We start from the raw sequence: 16011 nt of genomic DNA, 5'->3' as shown, positions 1-16011 counted from the left end.
TTGTGTGTGTGTGTTTTGTTTGTTTGTTTTTCAGGACGGAGTCTCGCTCTGTCGCCAGGCTGGAGTGCAGTGGCGTAGTCTCGGCTCACTGCAACCTCTGCATCCTGGATTCGAGTGATTCTCCTGCCTCAGCCTCTCAAGTAGCTGGGACTACAGGCATGTGCCAACACGCTCAGCTAATTTTTTTATTTTTAGTAGAGACGGGGTTTCACCATGTTGGCCAAGATGGTCTCGATCTCTTGACCTCATGATCTGCCTGCCTCAGCCTCCCAAAGTGCTGGGATTACAGGCATGAGCCACTGCACCCAGCCAAAATTCACTACTTTTTATGCTTAACACTTTATTCTTTCCTTTCCAGCTTGTTTTCAGGATTCTCTTTCATTGTACAATACTCCTAAAATGTTATTCTGCAAGGTTTCTGCCCTTGGCCTTTTTCTCTCCTCATTGAACAAACCCTGCCTGAGTAAACTTATCTACTCTCTGACCCATTCTACATCATGATAATTATTGTATCTCCAGCTCAAATATTTTTACAAAATGTATGTGTTTTATAGCCAATGCCTATCAGACAGCTTCAGTTTGCTGTCCACTCCAGTGCCTCAAAATGGCAGAATCTGAACTCATTATTCTGCTGAACTTACAACTCTTCCTGGAGTCCCACATAGTTGTGAATGCCACCACCAAGACTTCTAAATTAGAAACCCCAAGGGATTTTCTCTTTTCCTAATTATCTGCATCCATAAGTGACCAAGTCTTAATAATTAAATCTCTTACACATGTATATTATCAAATTGTGTCTTTAAATAATTCATTTGTCTAACAAATATTTATTGCATACCTATGTTTCAGCCACTTTTCTAATTATAATAAACAGAGGATAGACACGCTCCTTGTATTTGTAGATGTTTATATGTGTGTGTATGTGAGTTTATATGTGTGTATATATATAAATCCACGTATATACATAAAGGTATATGTGTAGCTGATGTTGAGATAAGTCAAGGTCAAGTCAACACAAAGCCAAAGCCAATGATGCTACAGTGATTAGTCAGAGGGGGAATAAAAAGGTTAAAAATATCTAACAAATAATTACCCAGCACGTCCTCTTAACAAGAACACTTATCAGTCGCCATGGCACTAAACTAGTCAATTATTGCTCATATCCTTTAAAGCATATTTATAAACTAGATAACAGATGGTGGAAATGTTATACTTTTGATCTTCCCAGTCAGTCAAATGTCTCTCTTAACATACTAAAAAAAAGAAAAGAAAAAGAAAACACTGACTGAAAACCCAAAGTTCAGACGCAGGAAACACATTCGTTGCTGTCATTTCTGTCAGCAATTGTTTTCTTTTTCTATTCCCTTGATGTAGATTAGCACCAAAGGTTAACTAATTTAAGCAGCTCATACTAATCTGAATAGGTACGGGAAAAAGGAACATTTGAGTAGAGAATAATGATTACAATGCAGAAGATGATTACATTATTAAATCTAAGTTCCACATCATCATTTTTGGAACGATAAATAAAAACATGTTTATGAACAAGCAATGATTTAATGATTGCTAACCCAACAGCATTCAGGTTCACAGTACCATGCTGACACCTAGTGGAATAAAAATAGGATCCCAATGCTTCCAAAAAATCTATTTTTAAGCTTTTCACCCTTAAGCTGTAGAATAAATAACACACAAATACACACAGACTCAGATGACACACATATCATAAATATGCCAAAAGGCAAGATGGCCTAGGTGCCAATTTAGTGAAAAATTACCTGAAATGATTGAAAGCAGATGCTGTTGGTTTTCAAATAATATCTCACCAAATTCTATAAAAATTTGCTTTTTAAAAGTAATCAGTAGCTTTTTCTTCATTTTTATTTCAATCAAAGTTGGTTTTTTAAATGTAGCTAAAATAATCAGTGTTTGTTGAGACAAAAATGGTCCCCTCTTCTCTACATCCCATTTCCTCTTCCCCAAACTTACCATTATGCAGATAAGAAACATTTTCAGAACATGTAAGATTTTATTTTATTATGCTCTTGCTTTTTTAAAACCTTTATTTTAGTTTCAAGGGTACATATACATGTTTGTTATATAGGTAAACTGCATGTCATGAGGGTTTCGTGTACAGATAATTTTGTTACCTAGGTAATAAGTATAGTACTTGGCTAGGTATAGAACTCTAAGTTAGAAATTACTTTGCCTTAGAATTTTGAAGGCATTACTCTTTGTCTCATGGTTTCATTGCTGTTGATGAGAAGTAAAAGTCAATTCTGATTCTAGATCCTTTAGTTTCTTTCTCTTTCTCCCCTTCCCTTCCTCACTCCCTCCCCCTCCTTCCCTCCTCTCTCTCTCTCCCCCTCCCGCTTCTTTCATCTTTCTCATTCTCTCCCTCTCTCCCTTTCTTTCTCTCTCTCTCTCTCTCTCTCACACACACACACACACACACACACCCCACACGGTGTAGGATCTTCTGTCATTTCCCAGAATTATGAAATTTCATATCCATTGGTCTTGGTACTGAGGACACAGAGCCGCCACCTGTAGGTGTGAACTGCATGACTTCACTTATGCATACAGACTGCTTCCTTGGAGCCGCTCCATGCCCAACCTATACATCTGCACTCAGCAAACGTGTTATACTTAAGGAGCCCTCGAATCAATTCCAGGAAATGTTGTAAAATTATTTTTAACATTTTCTTCCCGTTTCTTTTATTTGGTCTCTTTCTGGAATTTCTGTTAATTGGGTAGTGAAACTGTTGTGCTCTCTTCCAATATTTCCTCACTTGAATTCTATTTCTGTTTTTTGTTGTTGATGGTGATGGTGATGGTGAATTAGTTTTTGTTGTCTTTTTGCTGTTGTTCTTGTTTGATTATTTGGGGGTGAATTTTCTCAGCTCTTACGATCATCTTGAGTTTTCTTTGTAATAACTTAAATTACTAATATCTCTTTTTTATTATTTTAATATATCTTTATTGTAGCATTCTGTTCGTTTGTTTCTATAGACATTTCTCTAAAAAGATTATTCAAATTTTATGATTTTCTCTCTGCAGAATCTCTGTTTCTTCCTATAGTTTTTTACTTTTAGCTGTTTGATCTGCATCTTTCATGTTAAAGGTCACCCTTAGATTTCTAAGCCTTGATTGTCAGCTCATATTTTAGAATGGGTGATGAAAAACCCCAGTTTGAAACACTGAGTGGGCAGGTGGGGCTTTCTGACTGTAAACATTACTGCAGGTAATCTGGCCGGACCAAGGAATCAGGGAGCCCCTCTAATTAATATTTACATTTTTCGTCAGATCCTCTAGAGAAGACTCTTACTAAATTTACAAATTTCTGATAACCAGTAATCTAGTTATAGGGTAGAATAAGGAGGAGCTGGGATTCAGCCTCCAGTATGCACGTTAACTTAATACCACTTTTTTGGTAAGATATCACTAATTTTGCTTGATAGCCCTCAATGCCCTTTTGTTTGACCTCCTCCAGAGAACAAATCTCTGCTGATTTACTTGGATGGAGGCAACTACCTAAAATTTTCAGACTGAGAAAGGAGAACTGGGAATGTAACTCCTTCCTAAGCAGCTTTCAATCAGTTTTCCTTTTTATAAAATACATCCCACTGGACCCTCCAACTGCCAGAGGTAGCTAATCACATAAATCCTTGGCTCTTTTAAAATTCTTCAAAGTAAACTGAACTGGTTCTTACCTTTTGCAACATAAGTTTAGTATAGAGCTTTCTCAAGTTTGCTGTAATGCCTATCACTTATCCACTATTTCATTTTCCAAAATTATGTTGCTGTTGTCTCCACTCTGATTATTTTTGACTTGTGGGTTCACATCTTTCACAATATTCCTTTACTATAGCTTCAGTGGGGTTTTGGAAAATAGATTATTTAGATTCATATGTTTAATTTACCAAGAAGCAACCTTATGTGTTTATTTAGCTAATAGATGTTTTTGCCACTTGGGTCACTGAGAAGAAAGCCAAAATACACTAAAAATACCGGTTTATAAGTGTTCCAATGCAATAGAACCAAAGATGATATTTAGAGAGACTCGCTGTGCACTTCCACACCTAAATTACCTTAGAGACATCATAAATTCATGACTAATTCTTCAAAATTTGTGCCTCCAAAACCAGGTTATTTTAAAGGAATGAAACCTCATTAATAGCATGATGTTATATTAGTTTGATGCAGTGTATGTCAATTTACCAGCTAAACCTTCAATTGTCAAAATCTTTAATTATAACTAATTGAATATAAGATTTTTATATCAACTAAACCTTCTTTCCTGGAAAAGAAAAGAGTAGTGCATGAAGCTGAGTCCACACTTACATATCCAACTTTTTAATATGCATCTTCATTAAAAAATCTCACAGTTGGCCGAGCACAGTGACTCATGCGTATAATCCCAGCACTTTGGGAGGCCAAGGTGGACTGATCACAAGGTCAGGAGATTGAGACCATCCTGGCCAACATGTTGAAACCCCGTCTCTACTAAAATACAAAAAATATTAGCCAGTCATGGTGGTGCGAGCCTGTAGTCCCAGCTATGCCAGAAGCTGAGGCAGGGGAATCGCTTGAGCCTGGGAGGCGGAGGTTGCAGTGAGCCAAGATCACGCCACTGCACTCCAGCCTGGAGACAGAGCAAAACCCTGTCCCAAAAAAGAAACAAAAACAAAAACAAAAACAAAAAAACTCACAGGCACCACAATCTTAACATGTCTAACCTGGACCTCAATATGTTTCTTCCAATCCCTGTTCTGTCTTCTGTGTTATCTATTGGCAAGGGTTTGGGAGTCATCTCTGACTCTTCCTTATCCCTATCATCCATATCTTATGGATTTCTTAGGCATTTTGATTCTATACCTTAAACCCATTCTTTCTTTTACATCTCTGCAACCATTAAGTTAATGCAGAGACTCATTTTCGTTACTCATTTGATCACAAAAAACAGAGACTCACTTAAACTAGTTCAAACAAGCAGGTTAATTGTAGTAAATAACTGAGAAATCACATAATAATCTGGGAGGAGGGACTATAATAGAAATAAACTTCAGTGAGATTAGGCCTAGAGAGTGTTATACATTCATGGTAGCTCTGGTGACTTTGGCAGCAGGAGTCCAAAAAGCTTTACTTTATTGCTTTTTCATTAGTGTGACCATGTAGCACTACACATGCTGCTTGTTACTATACTCCCATGACAACACTCCCCACCAGAAAAGAAAACAACCCTTTTCAAATCTTAGTTCCATTTCTAACAAAGGAAGCCTAGATCATCTTCATGAGCTAGGCCACTGAAGTCAGACTAGTCTGTGAACTCTCATTAAATATAGGGTCCACTCTTGTCCAAGTAGCTGTAAATAGAGGTAAAATGATCCATACTACCTCCTATGCACCAGAGATTCTAGAACGAAAGAGTTACTGAGAGAGGCATAGGTGTGCGGTTGAGGGTTGAGTCCTCTTTCTTTTTTTTTTTTTTTTTTTTGTCTTACTTATGCCAACATTGCACAGATCAATGTAGAACCACATCATTGGAGCTCAGAAAATAACTTTTGGAAATCAAAAGATGGGATAATATTCACATGGATATTTGCTCTGGGGCATCATATCTCTAAGATTTCTCCCAAGGAGACTTCTCAGAGAACTAAAAACAAAACTACCATTTGACCCAGCAATCCCATTACTGGGTATATATGCAAAGAAAAATAAACTATTCTACAAAAAAGACACACGCATTCATATGTTCATTGCAGCACTATTCACAATAGGAAATACATGAAATCAACCTAGGTGCCCATCAATGGTGGATTGGACAAAGAAAATGTAGTATATATACACAGTGGAATACCATGCAGACATGAAAAAGAATGAAATTATATCCTTTGCAGCAGCATAGATGCACCTTGAGGCCATCACCCTAAGCAAATTAGCACAGGAACAGAAAAGCAAACACCACATGTTCTCACTTATTAGTGGAAGCTGAACCTTAGGTACTTACAGATATTTAAAGATGAGAACAATAGAAACTGGATAATACTAGAGGGAGGAGACAGAGTAAGTGGGGAGGGCTGAAAACCTACCTATCAAGTACTACGCTCTCTGCCTGGATGACAGAATTATTTCTACTCCAAACCTTAGTGTCATGCAATATACCCATATAATAAACCTGCATATGTCCCACCAGCATCTAAATTAGAAGTTGAACTTAGTTTTTCAAAAAAAAACTACATTTCTCCCATGTCAGAGTACAATGTGTTCTTGCTGACTCTGAACACACATACACACACACACACACACACACACACACACACCACTCATACACATACTTCCATTCCTTTTGCTTAAGGAATGTCATATTTTTCTATTTATAATCGTATTCTTTTGGCTGTTCTCTGAGAATTGCAGGTGTTGTCATTTGTTACAAAGGCAATCTTTAATAATATATTCTAACTATAGATCAGCTACTCACTCCTGTTTTGCAGTTGAGAATAATGCCAATATAACATCAGAAAAACCACCATCTGGATGGTAAAGAGAAGAAATAGACTGGATATATTTTCCAAGATAATGACTAAAAAATTAAGATAAAAAATACACAATTTTATTTAATATTAATTTGTTTTTTATTTGCATAGACCCTAATACCAAATATTTACACTGGTGATATTAAGGCCCATGAGTTCCACAAGAAAGATTCTCCAATGAATAAGATACTTACACTTACACATTGAATTTTGGAAGTTGTGTATATGTTTAAAAAACTCTCAAAATGTGTTCACGTTGATTTTCTTTTAGTATGGTAACTAAGACAATATTGCCATATATTATGTTTATAGAAAAGATTCATGAATACTACCGAAACTTGTATAAATCTCAAATTAGACACAGTTTCTATGGCAAGTAAACAATGAGCGGTAACTAGTTTAAGCTTTAAAACAACATTTAAAGCTTTGTCATATAATTTAAAACAAAATAATCATAGACTCTTGAAGTTGAAATGTCTTTTAGATAGGATATTATAGGACACTTTACCATCTGGGCAAGAAAACCTTCCACAGTATCCCTGAATATGGGCATTCAGAATGCCATGAAATGTTTTCTGTGATAGGAATCTCCAAGCAGTGTAAGAGAGCCAGTTCATTTTTGGAAAGCTGAAATTGTTCGAAAGTTCCTTTTCATAATGAGCCAAAGTCTGTGTCTCCAAAACATCAAGCCCTCTTGAATGACATAGATCAAAATTGTATTATTTCATATGTGTGCCTTTTTAAAAAGCATGCCCTTTTAAGTGTTCTAAGAATCCCTCATAAAATGTAGTGCCCAAGCCAGGTGCTGTGGCTCATGCCTGTAATCCCAGCACTTTGGGAGGTCAAGGTTGGGAGGTCATTTTGAGCTCAGGAGTTCCAGACTAGCCTGGGTAACATGGCAAAATCCCATCTCCCCTAAGAAATACAAAATATTAGCCAGGTGTGGTGATGTGGGCCTGTGGTCCCAGCTACTCAGGAGGCTATGGTGGAAGGATCTCTTGAGTCCAAGAGTCAGGGTTGCAGTGAGCCAAGATGGTGCCACTGCACTCTAGCCTGGGTGACAGAGTGAGACCCCTGTCTCAATTTTAAAAAAAAAACAAAAAACAAAAAAAAAGTGGTTCCCAGAATCCAGTTGGCACCTAAAACCAAACCATCTGACCCTACTTGACTTCCTTATGACATAAAGATGAACTATATGCAAAGTATAGAAGAAAACCTGGAACACTGATCTGCATTATTTATTATTTGAAGAGAATTGTGCAAGAGGAACCAGGAAGATACACCATCCAAGCTTGTCCAACCCATGGCCTATGGGCCACATGCAGCCCAGGTGGGCTTTGAATGAGACCCAACACAAATTCATAAACTTTCTTAAAACATCAGGTTTTATTGCAATATTTTTAGCTCATCAGCTATCATTAGCGTTAGTGTATTTCATGCGTGGCCCAAGACAATGCTTCTTCTTCAAATGTGGCCCAGGAAAGCCAAAGGATTGGACACCCCTAATGGAGACTGTGCTAGTAATCAAGGAGCTTGTCTACAAAAAACAATGACTTGAACACTGACTATGTGAAATGTAGTAGCAACAGGGACAGCAAGGTGACTTCAAGAACCTAAAGATCAAGAAAGCCACACAAAATAAAATATTAGTGTCATCAGTAAGGAGTTTTGCCCTTTAAAATGAGGCCTCTTTTTGATGCTATGGGCAACAGATTTAGAAAGGAGTTTGGACCACAGTCGGTAAAGCCACTGAAAAAATTGTTTCACAAAACACAAGAAGAAACCTCACAGAGACAAGTTCCCCAAGTGGTACTGACCACAGCCCTAGCTTCTTCCTATTCCGAGATCACTGAACTATGAACAATTCTACATGTCTAAAATGCTACAAGAGGATTCTAATAATCCCAAGTAGAAACTGAGGCAAAACAAGAAGACTCCATCTGTCCTCTTTTAGGGGCAAATACCAAACTCAGAAGGAATTAACCCCATTAAAAATGAATAAAAAGAAAAATGCAACTAGGAAAAATTCTGTAACAATAACAAAAAGGCATACCTCTTAAGAGGTAGAGAAAGCATGTGCTTTTAAAAAAGATGTTATTAATAATTAATAACATCTGTTTCATATGATTAGTAAAATTAGCTAAAACAAAGCCTCTATAAAAAGTTAAAAAGGTTATGTAATAACTATCTGCAGTTAAACAAGCAGCTGAGATTTTTTTAAACTGTATGAGCGGCAGGCAAAGATAGCAAAAGAACAATAATTTTTAAAGTGTTCTAAAATAAATATGCAAATGACATAATTTTCAATGCATCAGGATAAAGAAGAAAAACATGAAAAGCTCTCCCAGAGTGCAGAAGATTGAGAAAAAAAATGAGGAAGAATAAAATAATAGATAAGACTAACTAAAAACAAGCAAATAAAATAGGAACAAAGTACAGATAATTTGGGTTCCTTAAAAAGAATCTGCGGCAGTAGAACAGAAGCAATAATCAATAACATCATAGACTAAAACATTCGGTTGATGACATATCAGAAAAAATCAGTGAAAGACAGCTTATGAAATTATCTTGGTTGAAGTCTTAAAAATGAAGAATTAAAAATCTTCCAGGAAAAAACATGCTACCAATACATAAAGGTTAAAAAATTTGGCCGGTGTCAGATTTATACCCTATATATTATGGTTCACTTGCAAAAATATAGCAATATCTTTACAGTTGTAGGAGAAAGATTTTAATCCAAGTATTGCATAACCAGCCAAATTCTCATTTATATGTGAAAGCAATTTTAAGACATTTTAGGTTATTCAAAACAAAAAGTATACTACTCATGCTTTCTCTGCAAAAAATTATTCAAGAAGTCATTCAAATCAACCAAGAAATGAATCTGCTAAATAAAGAGAATGGAGAAGCTCTGGTATAAAAAGGAGAGCTGGTGGTAATAAGAACCATTTAAACATAAAATTATACATTTCTGGTTTTTCTCACATATATTGTGCTTTATTCATTATTCATGAATGGGGGATAAGATTTCCGAATCTTACACGTATGAAAATGACTTTTGTCCTTACATTTGTTTGATAACATAGCTAGACATAAAATTCTAGTGTCAGTATCAGTATCCCTCAGAACTTTTCCAAGTCATTTAGGATCCCTGATGCAAATAAAAACTCTAATTCTTATCTTGGTCTTGCCCATTTGTATCTTTTTTTCATTTTGTAAATGGCTAGGTTTTTCTCTTTATTTTCAACATTTCAAAATTTCTCAGCCACATATCTAGGTATGAATCATTATTCATTTGTACTGCTCAGCATTTGATAAGCCTTTTATATTTGAAGATATAGTTCTCCCAATTATCCTAGGAATTTTTTTTCTGTTGTCATCTTTCATAATTTCCTTCCCTTCACTCTGCCTTTTGAAAATCATAATGGTCTAAATTTGTACATTTTAGCTTAGCCCTCTTTCTTTTAATATTTTTCAACTTTTTTTCTTTTTGCTCTACATCTGGATAATTGGCTTTATCTTTCAAAATCTCTGTTGAATTTCTTTATTGAAAAATCATTTCTAGAACAACAACGACAAAAAAAACCTTCTTATTCTGATTGTCTTTTTAATATCTTGGTCTTTTGGTTTGTCAAATTGTTTTAATTCTCCTGCCCCCTTACCCATTTTGGTAACTCTCCAATTTTTTTCTACCACCTTTCCATATTCCACAGATTTTTATTTTTATTTATTTATTTATTTATTTATTTATTTATTTATTTATTTATTTATTTATTTATTTTGAGACAGAGTCTCGCTCTGTCGCCCAGGCTGGAGTGCAGTGGCACAATCTTGGTTCACTGCAAGCTCCGCCTCCTGGGTCCACACCATTCTCCTGCCTCAGCCTCCCGAGTAACTGGGACTACAGGCACCCACCACCATGCCAGGCTGATTTTTTTTGTATTTTTAGTAGAGACGGGATTTTACCGTGTTAGCCAGTATGGTCTCGATTTCCTGACCTCATGATCTGCCCGCCTCGGCCTCCTAAAGTGCTGGGATTACAGGCGTGAGCCACAGCGCCCGACCCAGATTTTTTTTTTTAGCTTTTACATTGTAAATACCTGACTGTATTCTGCCAGGACTTAAAAGGCAATAATAAAGTTCTTGAGACCACACAGCCCAACTAGCAATCACAGTTATGAAGTCCTTTGTTTTCACTGCAACAATGAAAATAAAGGTATAATGTTTAGTCCCTAGCTTTTTTAATGACTCAGAGGAATGTCCACTGGAAAAATCTCATGGTATAAGTGTACAAGTTTCCTGAATGCCTCACTTTAGGGTGGAATTAAAGCTTGATTCTGGGCCCTTCTAGTCAGCCTACAGCCTAACATATATCCTATAGTAAATTCCTTTGTAAGTAAAACTAGCTAAAGTGATTCTATTGTCCAACCCAGTGCTGGCAGATGAGATGCAAACTGTTCCATGTTTTTGCCATCAATTACTCCCCATTTCATCAGTTAGCATTCTTCCATCCATATTTGTTCTTCTAGTAGGTTGTTGAAATTATTGATTTGCCAATGACCCCATATTCTTTTTCTATTGCTGCAAAAGAAATTATCACAAATTTAGTGACTTAAAACAATATCCATTTACCAGTTTACAGATATATAGGTCAGAAGTACAGGCAGTCTCAGCTAGGCTCTCTGCTCACTGTCTCACGAGGTTGAAATCAATGTGTTATCCAGACTGTGCTCTTCTCTGGAAGCTCTATAGAAGAATCTACTTTCAAGCCCGTTCAAGTTGCTGCCAAAAATCCAGTCCTTTGCTGCTCAAGGTCTAAGGACCCCCGTTCCTTACTGGTGGTCAGCCAGAGGCCACATAATTCCTTGTCACATGGCCCCCTCCATCTTCAAAGCTAGCCCCAAAAAATGTGCTTCTATTCTGACTTCTCCTTCTGTCACCAGCCAGAGAAAACTGCTTTTTTTTTTTTTTTTTTTTTTTTTTTGAGAAGGAGTCTCGCTCTGTCGCCTGGGCTGGAGTGCAGTGGCGCGATCTCGGCTCACTGCAAGCTCCGCCTCCCGGGTTCACGCCATTCTCCTGCCTCAGCCTCCCCAGCAGCTGGGACTACAGGCGCCCACCACCTCGCCCGGCTAGTTTTTTGTATTTTTTAGTAGAGACGGGGCTTCACCATGTTAGCCAGAATGGTCTCGATCTCCTGACCTCGTGATCCGCCCGTCTGGGCCTCCCAAAGTGCTGGGATTACAGACTTGAGCCACCGTGCCCGGCCGAAAACTGCTTTTAAAGAGTTCATGAGATCAGATTAGACCAACCAAATGTATCTCCCTTTTAATTAACTCAAAGTCAACTGATTACTAACCACAATTACATCTGCAAAATCTCTTTTGCCACATAACACTACATATTCACAGAGGAAGAAATTATACAAGGGTAAGTGTTGTTGGGGTCACTGGGGTGATTCTGAAAATTCTGCCTACCTCAGCCCTCTTCAGTTCTCTTCATTATCAGAGGTTGAAACCTGATTTTTTTTTTAGGCTAGTCAATGGGGGAGAAACTAACATTATCTACTTAGTCTGGCATCTTAAAGTCCCAATCACACTCATAGTGGGTTATATATTTATCCATATTACACTTATAGGTGCAAAAAGTTTAAAAATATTTTCTCTATAAATGGTCTAGTCACTTTTGATAGACTTCACTCTCTTTGTTCACAAGAAAAAAACTTAGCAAAATATAATTTAGCCTGATCTAATTACCAAATAGTCTTTTAGAGAAATGGTGTTCACTGTCAAAGAAAAACTGCACTGGATGGAGTTAAGCAAGTAAGGAAGACTTTATTAAAGTCTACTGCAATATGGGAGTGAGATTAAACACGACTACTGAAACAAAAGGTGGCAGTTTTATTATTATTATTATTATTATTATTATTATTATTATTATTATTATTATTATACTTTAAGTTCTGGGGCACATATGCAGAACGTGCAGTTTTGTTACATAGGTGTACACGTGCCATGGTGGTTTGCTGCACCCAGAGGTAAACTAGTGGAAAAGTACTGGAAGACTTTAGGGTGAAGGTTGGCCAATGTTATTAGGCCACCTGTATTTGCTAATTGGCACTTATCTAAATTAGGCTTCTATGCTGCTGCAAAGACTAGGATACAACAACACTATTTTTGTTGATGATTCTATTTCAAAGAATGCCTCCCAGGTCCTTGAGAAAGACATGACTGGTTGTCGTATCTGCAAGAGGCTGCAAGAATATTTACATCTTAAAGGGGTACAGAAATAATTTATAATTCCAAGTTTTCTGAAGTAAATACTCTAAGAAAAGGGAGGTCAAGAATCTACACTCAGGAAAAAGTCTGTCTAAAGTTTAGTCAAGCTAAGTAGAATGTTAGGACCATCATTAACACTATTAAGGATAAAATGCCTAGATTTTTAGATTTCCACTAATTCCCTATTTCATCTCAAAAAGATATATGAGTGTATGAGGAAATAAAAGCTCTGTAAACGCATGTCTGATAACAAAAGATGACGACCTTAACTTCACACAGTGTCCCCTAGACTCTTGCTGGTCACTTCTGCAGTACGGGCAGTCGGAATTGTTCCATTAGGGAACACTGAGTTGCGAGTTTTTACTTTTTTTAAGGTGGTTGTGCTGGTGCCTCCCTCTGGAATCCTTAGTTCTATTTGCTTCCAGTCTTGAAGTCAATTAATTCTGTATCTTCTTTGTCAGATACCAGTATTCTGCCTTTCTTTTTGCCTAATCTCTAGAAATAAACACAAACTCTTGTATCCATTTCATGTTTGTAATCCTTGAGAACCAGATCATTTACCCATCTTCCACAGCACCTCTGAATATTGCTTGCCATGTGTTAGACATGGCAAAAAGCTGAAGTTTCCTAGTACCTTAAATTCTCTAACACCATTACAGAAGTATGCTATACACACACACTTGCTCTAGATATTCAGTCATCTTAAACTCATCTCAATGTTTCAATCCATTACTCCATATATTCTACCCTCAACCCAACACACACATGCCCATTTGGAGACAGGCAGCTGACTTCTACTGCTTTCTGTCACTCTTCTTCCTGCCTCATAGAGCATTCTTTTCCATATAATTCCAAGGTCTAATACTCTAGGTTCAGCTTTTTCTGTCTTAACAGGAGCCATTATAACTTTTTAATACCTGCCTTTCATGACAATTGTATTGCTAAAGAGGCTAAAAATTAATCCAAGAAACTCAGGTTTATCAATCCATGAAACTCAAGCATCATTTTTTTTATTTTTTATTTTTATTTATTTATTTTTTTGAGACAGGGTCTTACTCTGTCACCCAGGCTGGAGTGCAGCAGCACAATCTCTGCTCACTGCAACCTCCACCTCTCAGGCTCAAGGGATCTGCATACCTCAGTCTCCCAGGTAGCTAGGACTACAGCCATACATCACTAAGTCCAGCTAATTTTTGTATTTTTTGTAGAGACAGGGTTTTGCCATATTGCCCAGACTGGTCTCAAACCCCTGAGCTTAAGCGATTCCCCAGCCTTGACCTCCCAAAGTGCTGAGATTACAGGTGTGAGTCACCACGCCTGACCCACTGCTTTGTTTTTTGCAGTAACCACCTCCCTCTCACCTGGGGCAATATGCCACAAAATGCACCTTAAGGAGGATATTTAATTCTCCATTTTAATATTTTCAAAATATTACACCTATCACACACTCTTAAGAGATGAAGCAAACATATGGGATAGTCACCTGACTATAAAAATGTTTTTAAAGTCATAACTGACAGATGTCAAAACAAGTGTCTTACAAATAGACTGAAGTTCTGTCTAGCAATCTGTGCTTTCACTTTTTAACTTCTATGAAAGCATAAACACTGTTATTTTTACCATCTCCCAAAATGGAATTTATGAACCTATATTCCATTGATATAATGACTATTGTGTCTTAAACATACGACCCTTCGAAAATGTTTATCACTTATACACGGAGCAAGTAAACAAGTATCACCATCTTGCTATAACTAAAACACAACAGCTTTAACAATTTTTGCTGTTTGTTTTTAAAAATTCTATAATAACTTTATTTTATAAGTATACACACATATATAAGGAGAGAGAAAAAAATTGATGGTTGAATAAAATGTCTTCACTCTGAAGTCCAACTCATCATATTATATAGCAAATATGGATTGTCATTAATTTATTGAGTTTTTGAAATTATACATATCAATATGTAAAATAATTTAATCCAATTTATAATTTCTTTTGCTCTTGATATGTGAGTTTTTTTCTAATGTTATATAATGTATTGCTTTAACATCTAGTACCATTAAATTGATTCTAAAGTTGGGAGTATGGTAGTATGAATGTGAGTTGTTATTAGTCAGAATAGGAGATTAAAAATAAAATTTAGTAAGTTAAAACCTTAGACTTCAGACCTAAGATTTTAAGGGTTGGATGATGTTTAGCCAGTTGTCTCACATGTGAAAGCTGCCATTACCATCACCTTCTTTCATCTTTTGCCTTTGTCATTTTCTGAGAACTTTCCTGCTGTTTACATAATCTAGTTATGATTTCTGCCCATGATAAAATAGGACAAAAATCCTCTATCTTTGGCCGCCAAGGCAAAGGTTACTGGGCCTCCAAGTAGTGCTATCTCCCGCTTTTAATTTCCTATAGAGATTCTAGTAATATGGCTTCTTTTTTCAGTAATTATGACTCAAAATGTTGACCCATACTTTATTACAGTTTTCCCCCTAAAACGTGGTAAACAAAGCTCAGAGACAATTTAAATTATTAGAGGTACAAATACTGCATACCTTGAAACTCTTATTCCTTAGTATACAGATTTGTAAGTTTCATGTACCCATAGTCAACGGATTCTGTGCCACCATTCAGGATGTACCATCATCCACCATTCTGGCTGTACCATCCCCAACACCCACCCCTACCCAAATATGCAATTAAAAAATGTTCCCTCACTTGGAATACCATTTCCCCTCCAACACAACACACACACACACACACACACACACACACAGAGAGAGAGAGAAAGAGAGAGAGAGAGAGAAGGCAGAGAGAGAGAAGGGGGGGAAGAGAGAGAGAGAGAGACAGAGAGACAGAGAGACAGAGAGACAGAGAAATGGCTTAAGGATCTAGCTTCCTCCCAGGTAAGAGCCGGCACACTACGGATGATGCACTTCCTAGGGTTTAGAACTCCTGTCTTCTACATCTACCCCCAGAGACTCGGTCAATCTATGCACATAGTGAGCAATTAGAAAACGTTTGTGGAATATTGTTGACGTCAAAAATCACTATGGGCTCCGTAACCTTGGCTTTTTGTTAAATATGATGAATCATCACAGGATAATTTTAGCATCCAGAGCCCAGACTGCAATTGGGTTAGAAACTGTCTTAACACGTAGATTTTACCATCTCTGCCCTGAGGAAGCAGAAGGAACCCAAGA

This window comes from Piliocolobus tephrosceles, chromosome 11, assembly GCF_002776525.5.
Source record: "Piliocolobus tephrosceles isolate RC106 chromosome 11, ASM277652v3, whole genome shotgun sequence".
In the NCBI taxonomy this organism is placed as follows: domain Eukaryota; kingdom Metazoa; phylum Chordata; class Mammalia; order Primates; family Cercopithecidae; genus Piliocolobus; species Piliocolobus tephrosceles.
The sequence above is the reverse complement of the archived record's forward strand: the minus strand, read 5'-3'. Positions refer to the sequence as shown.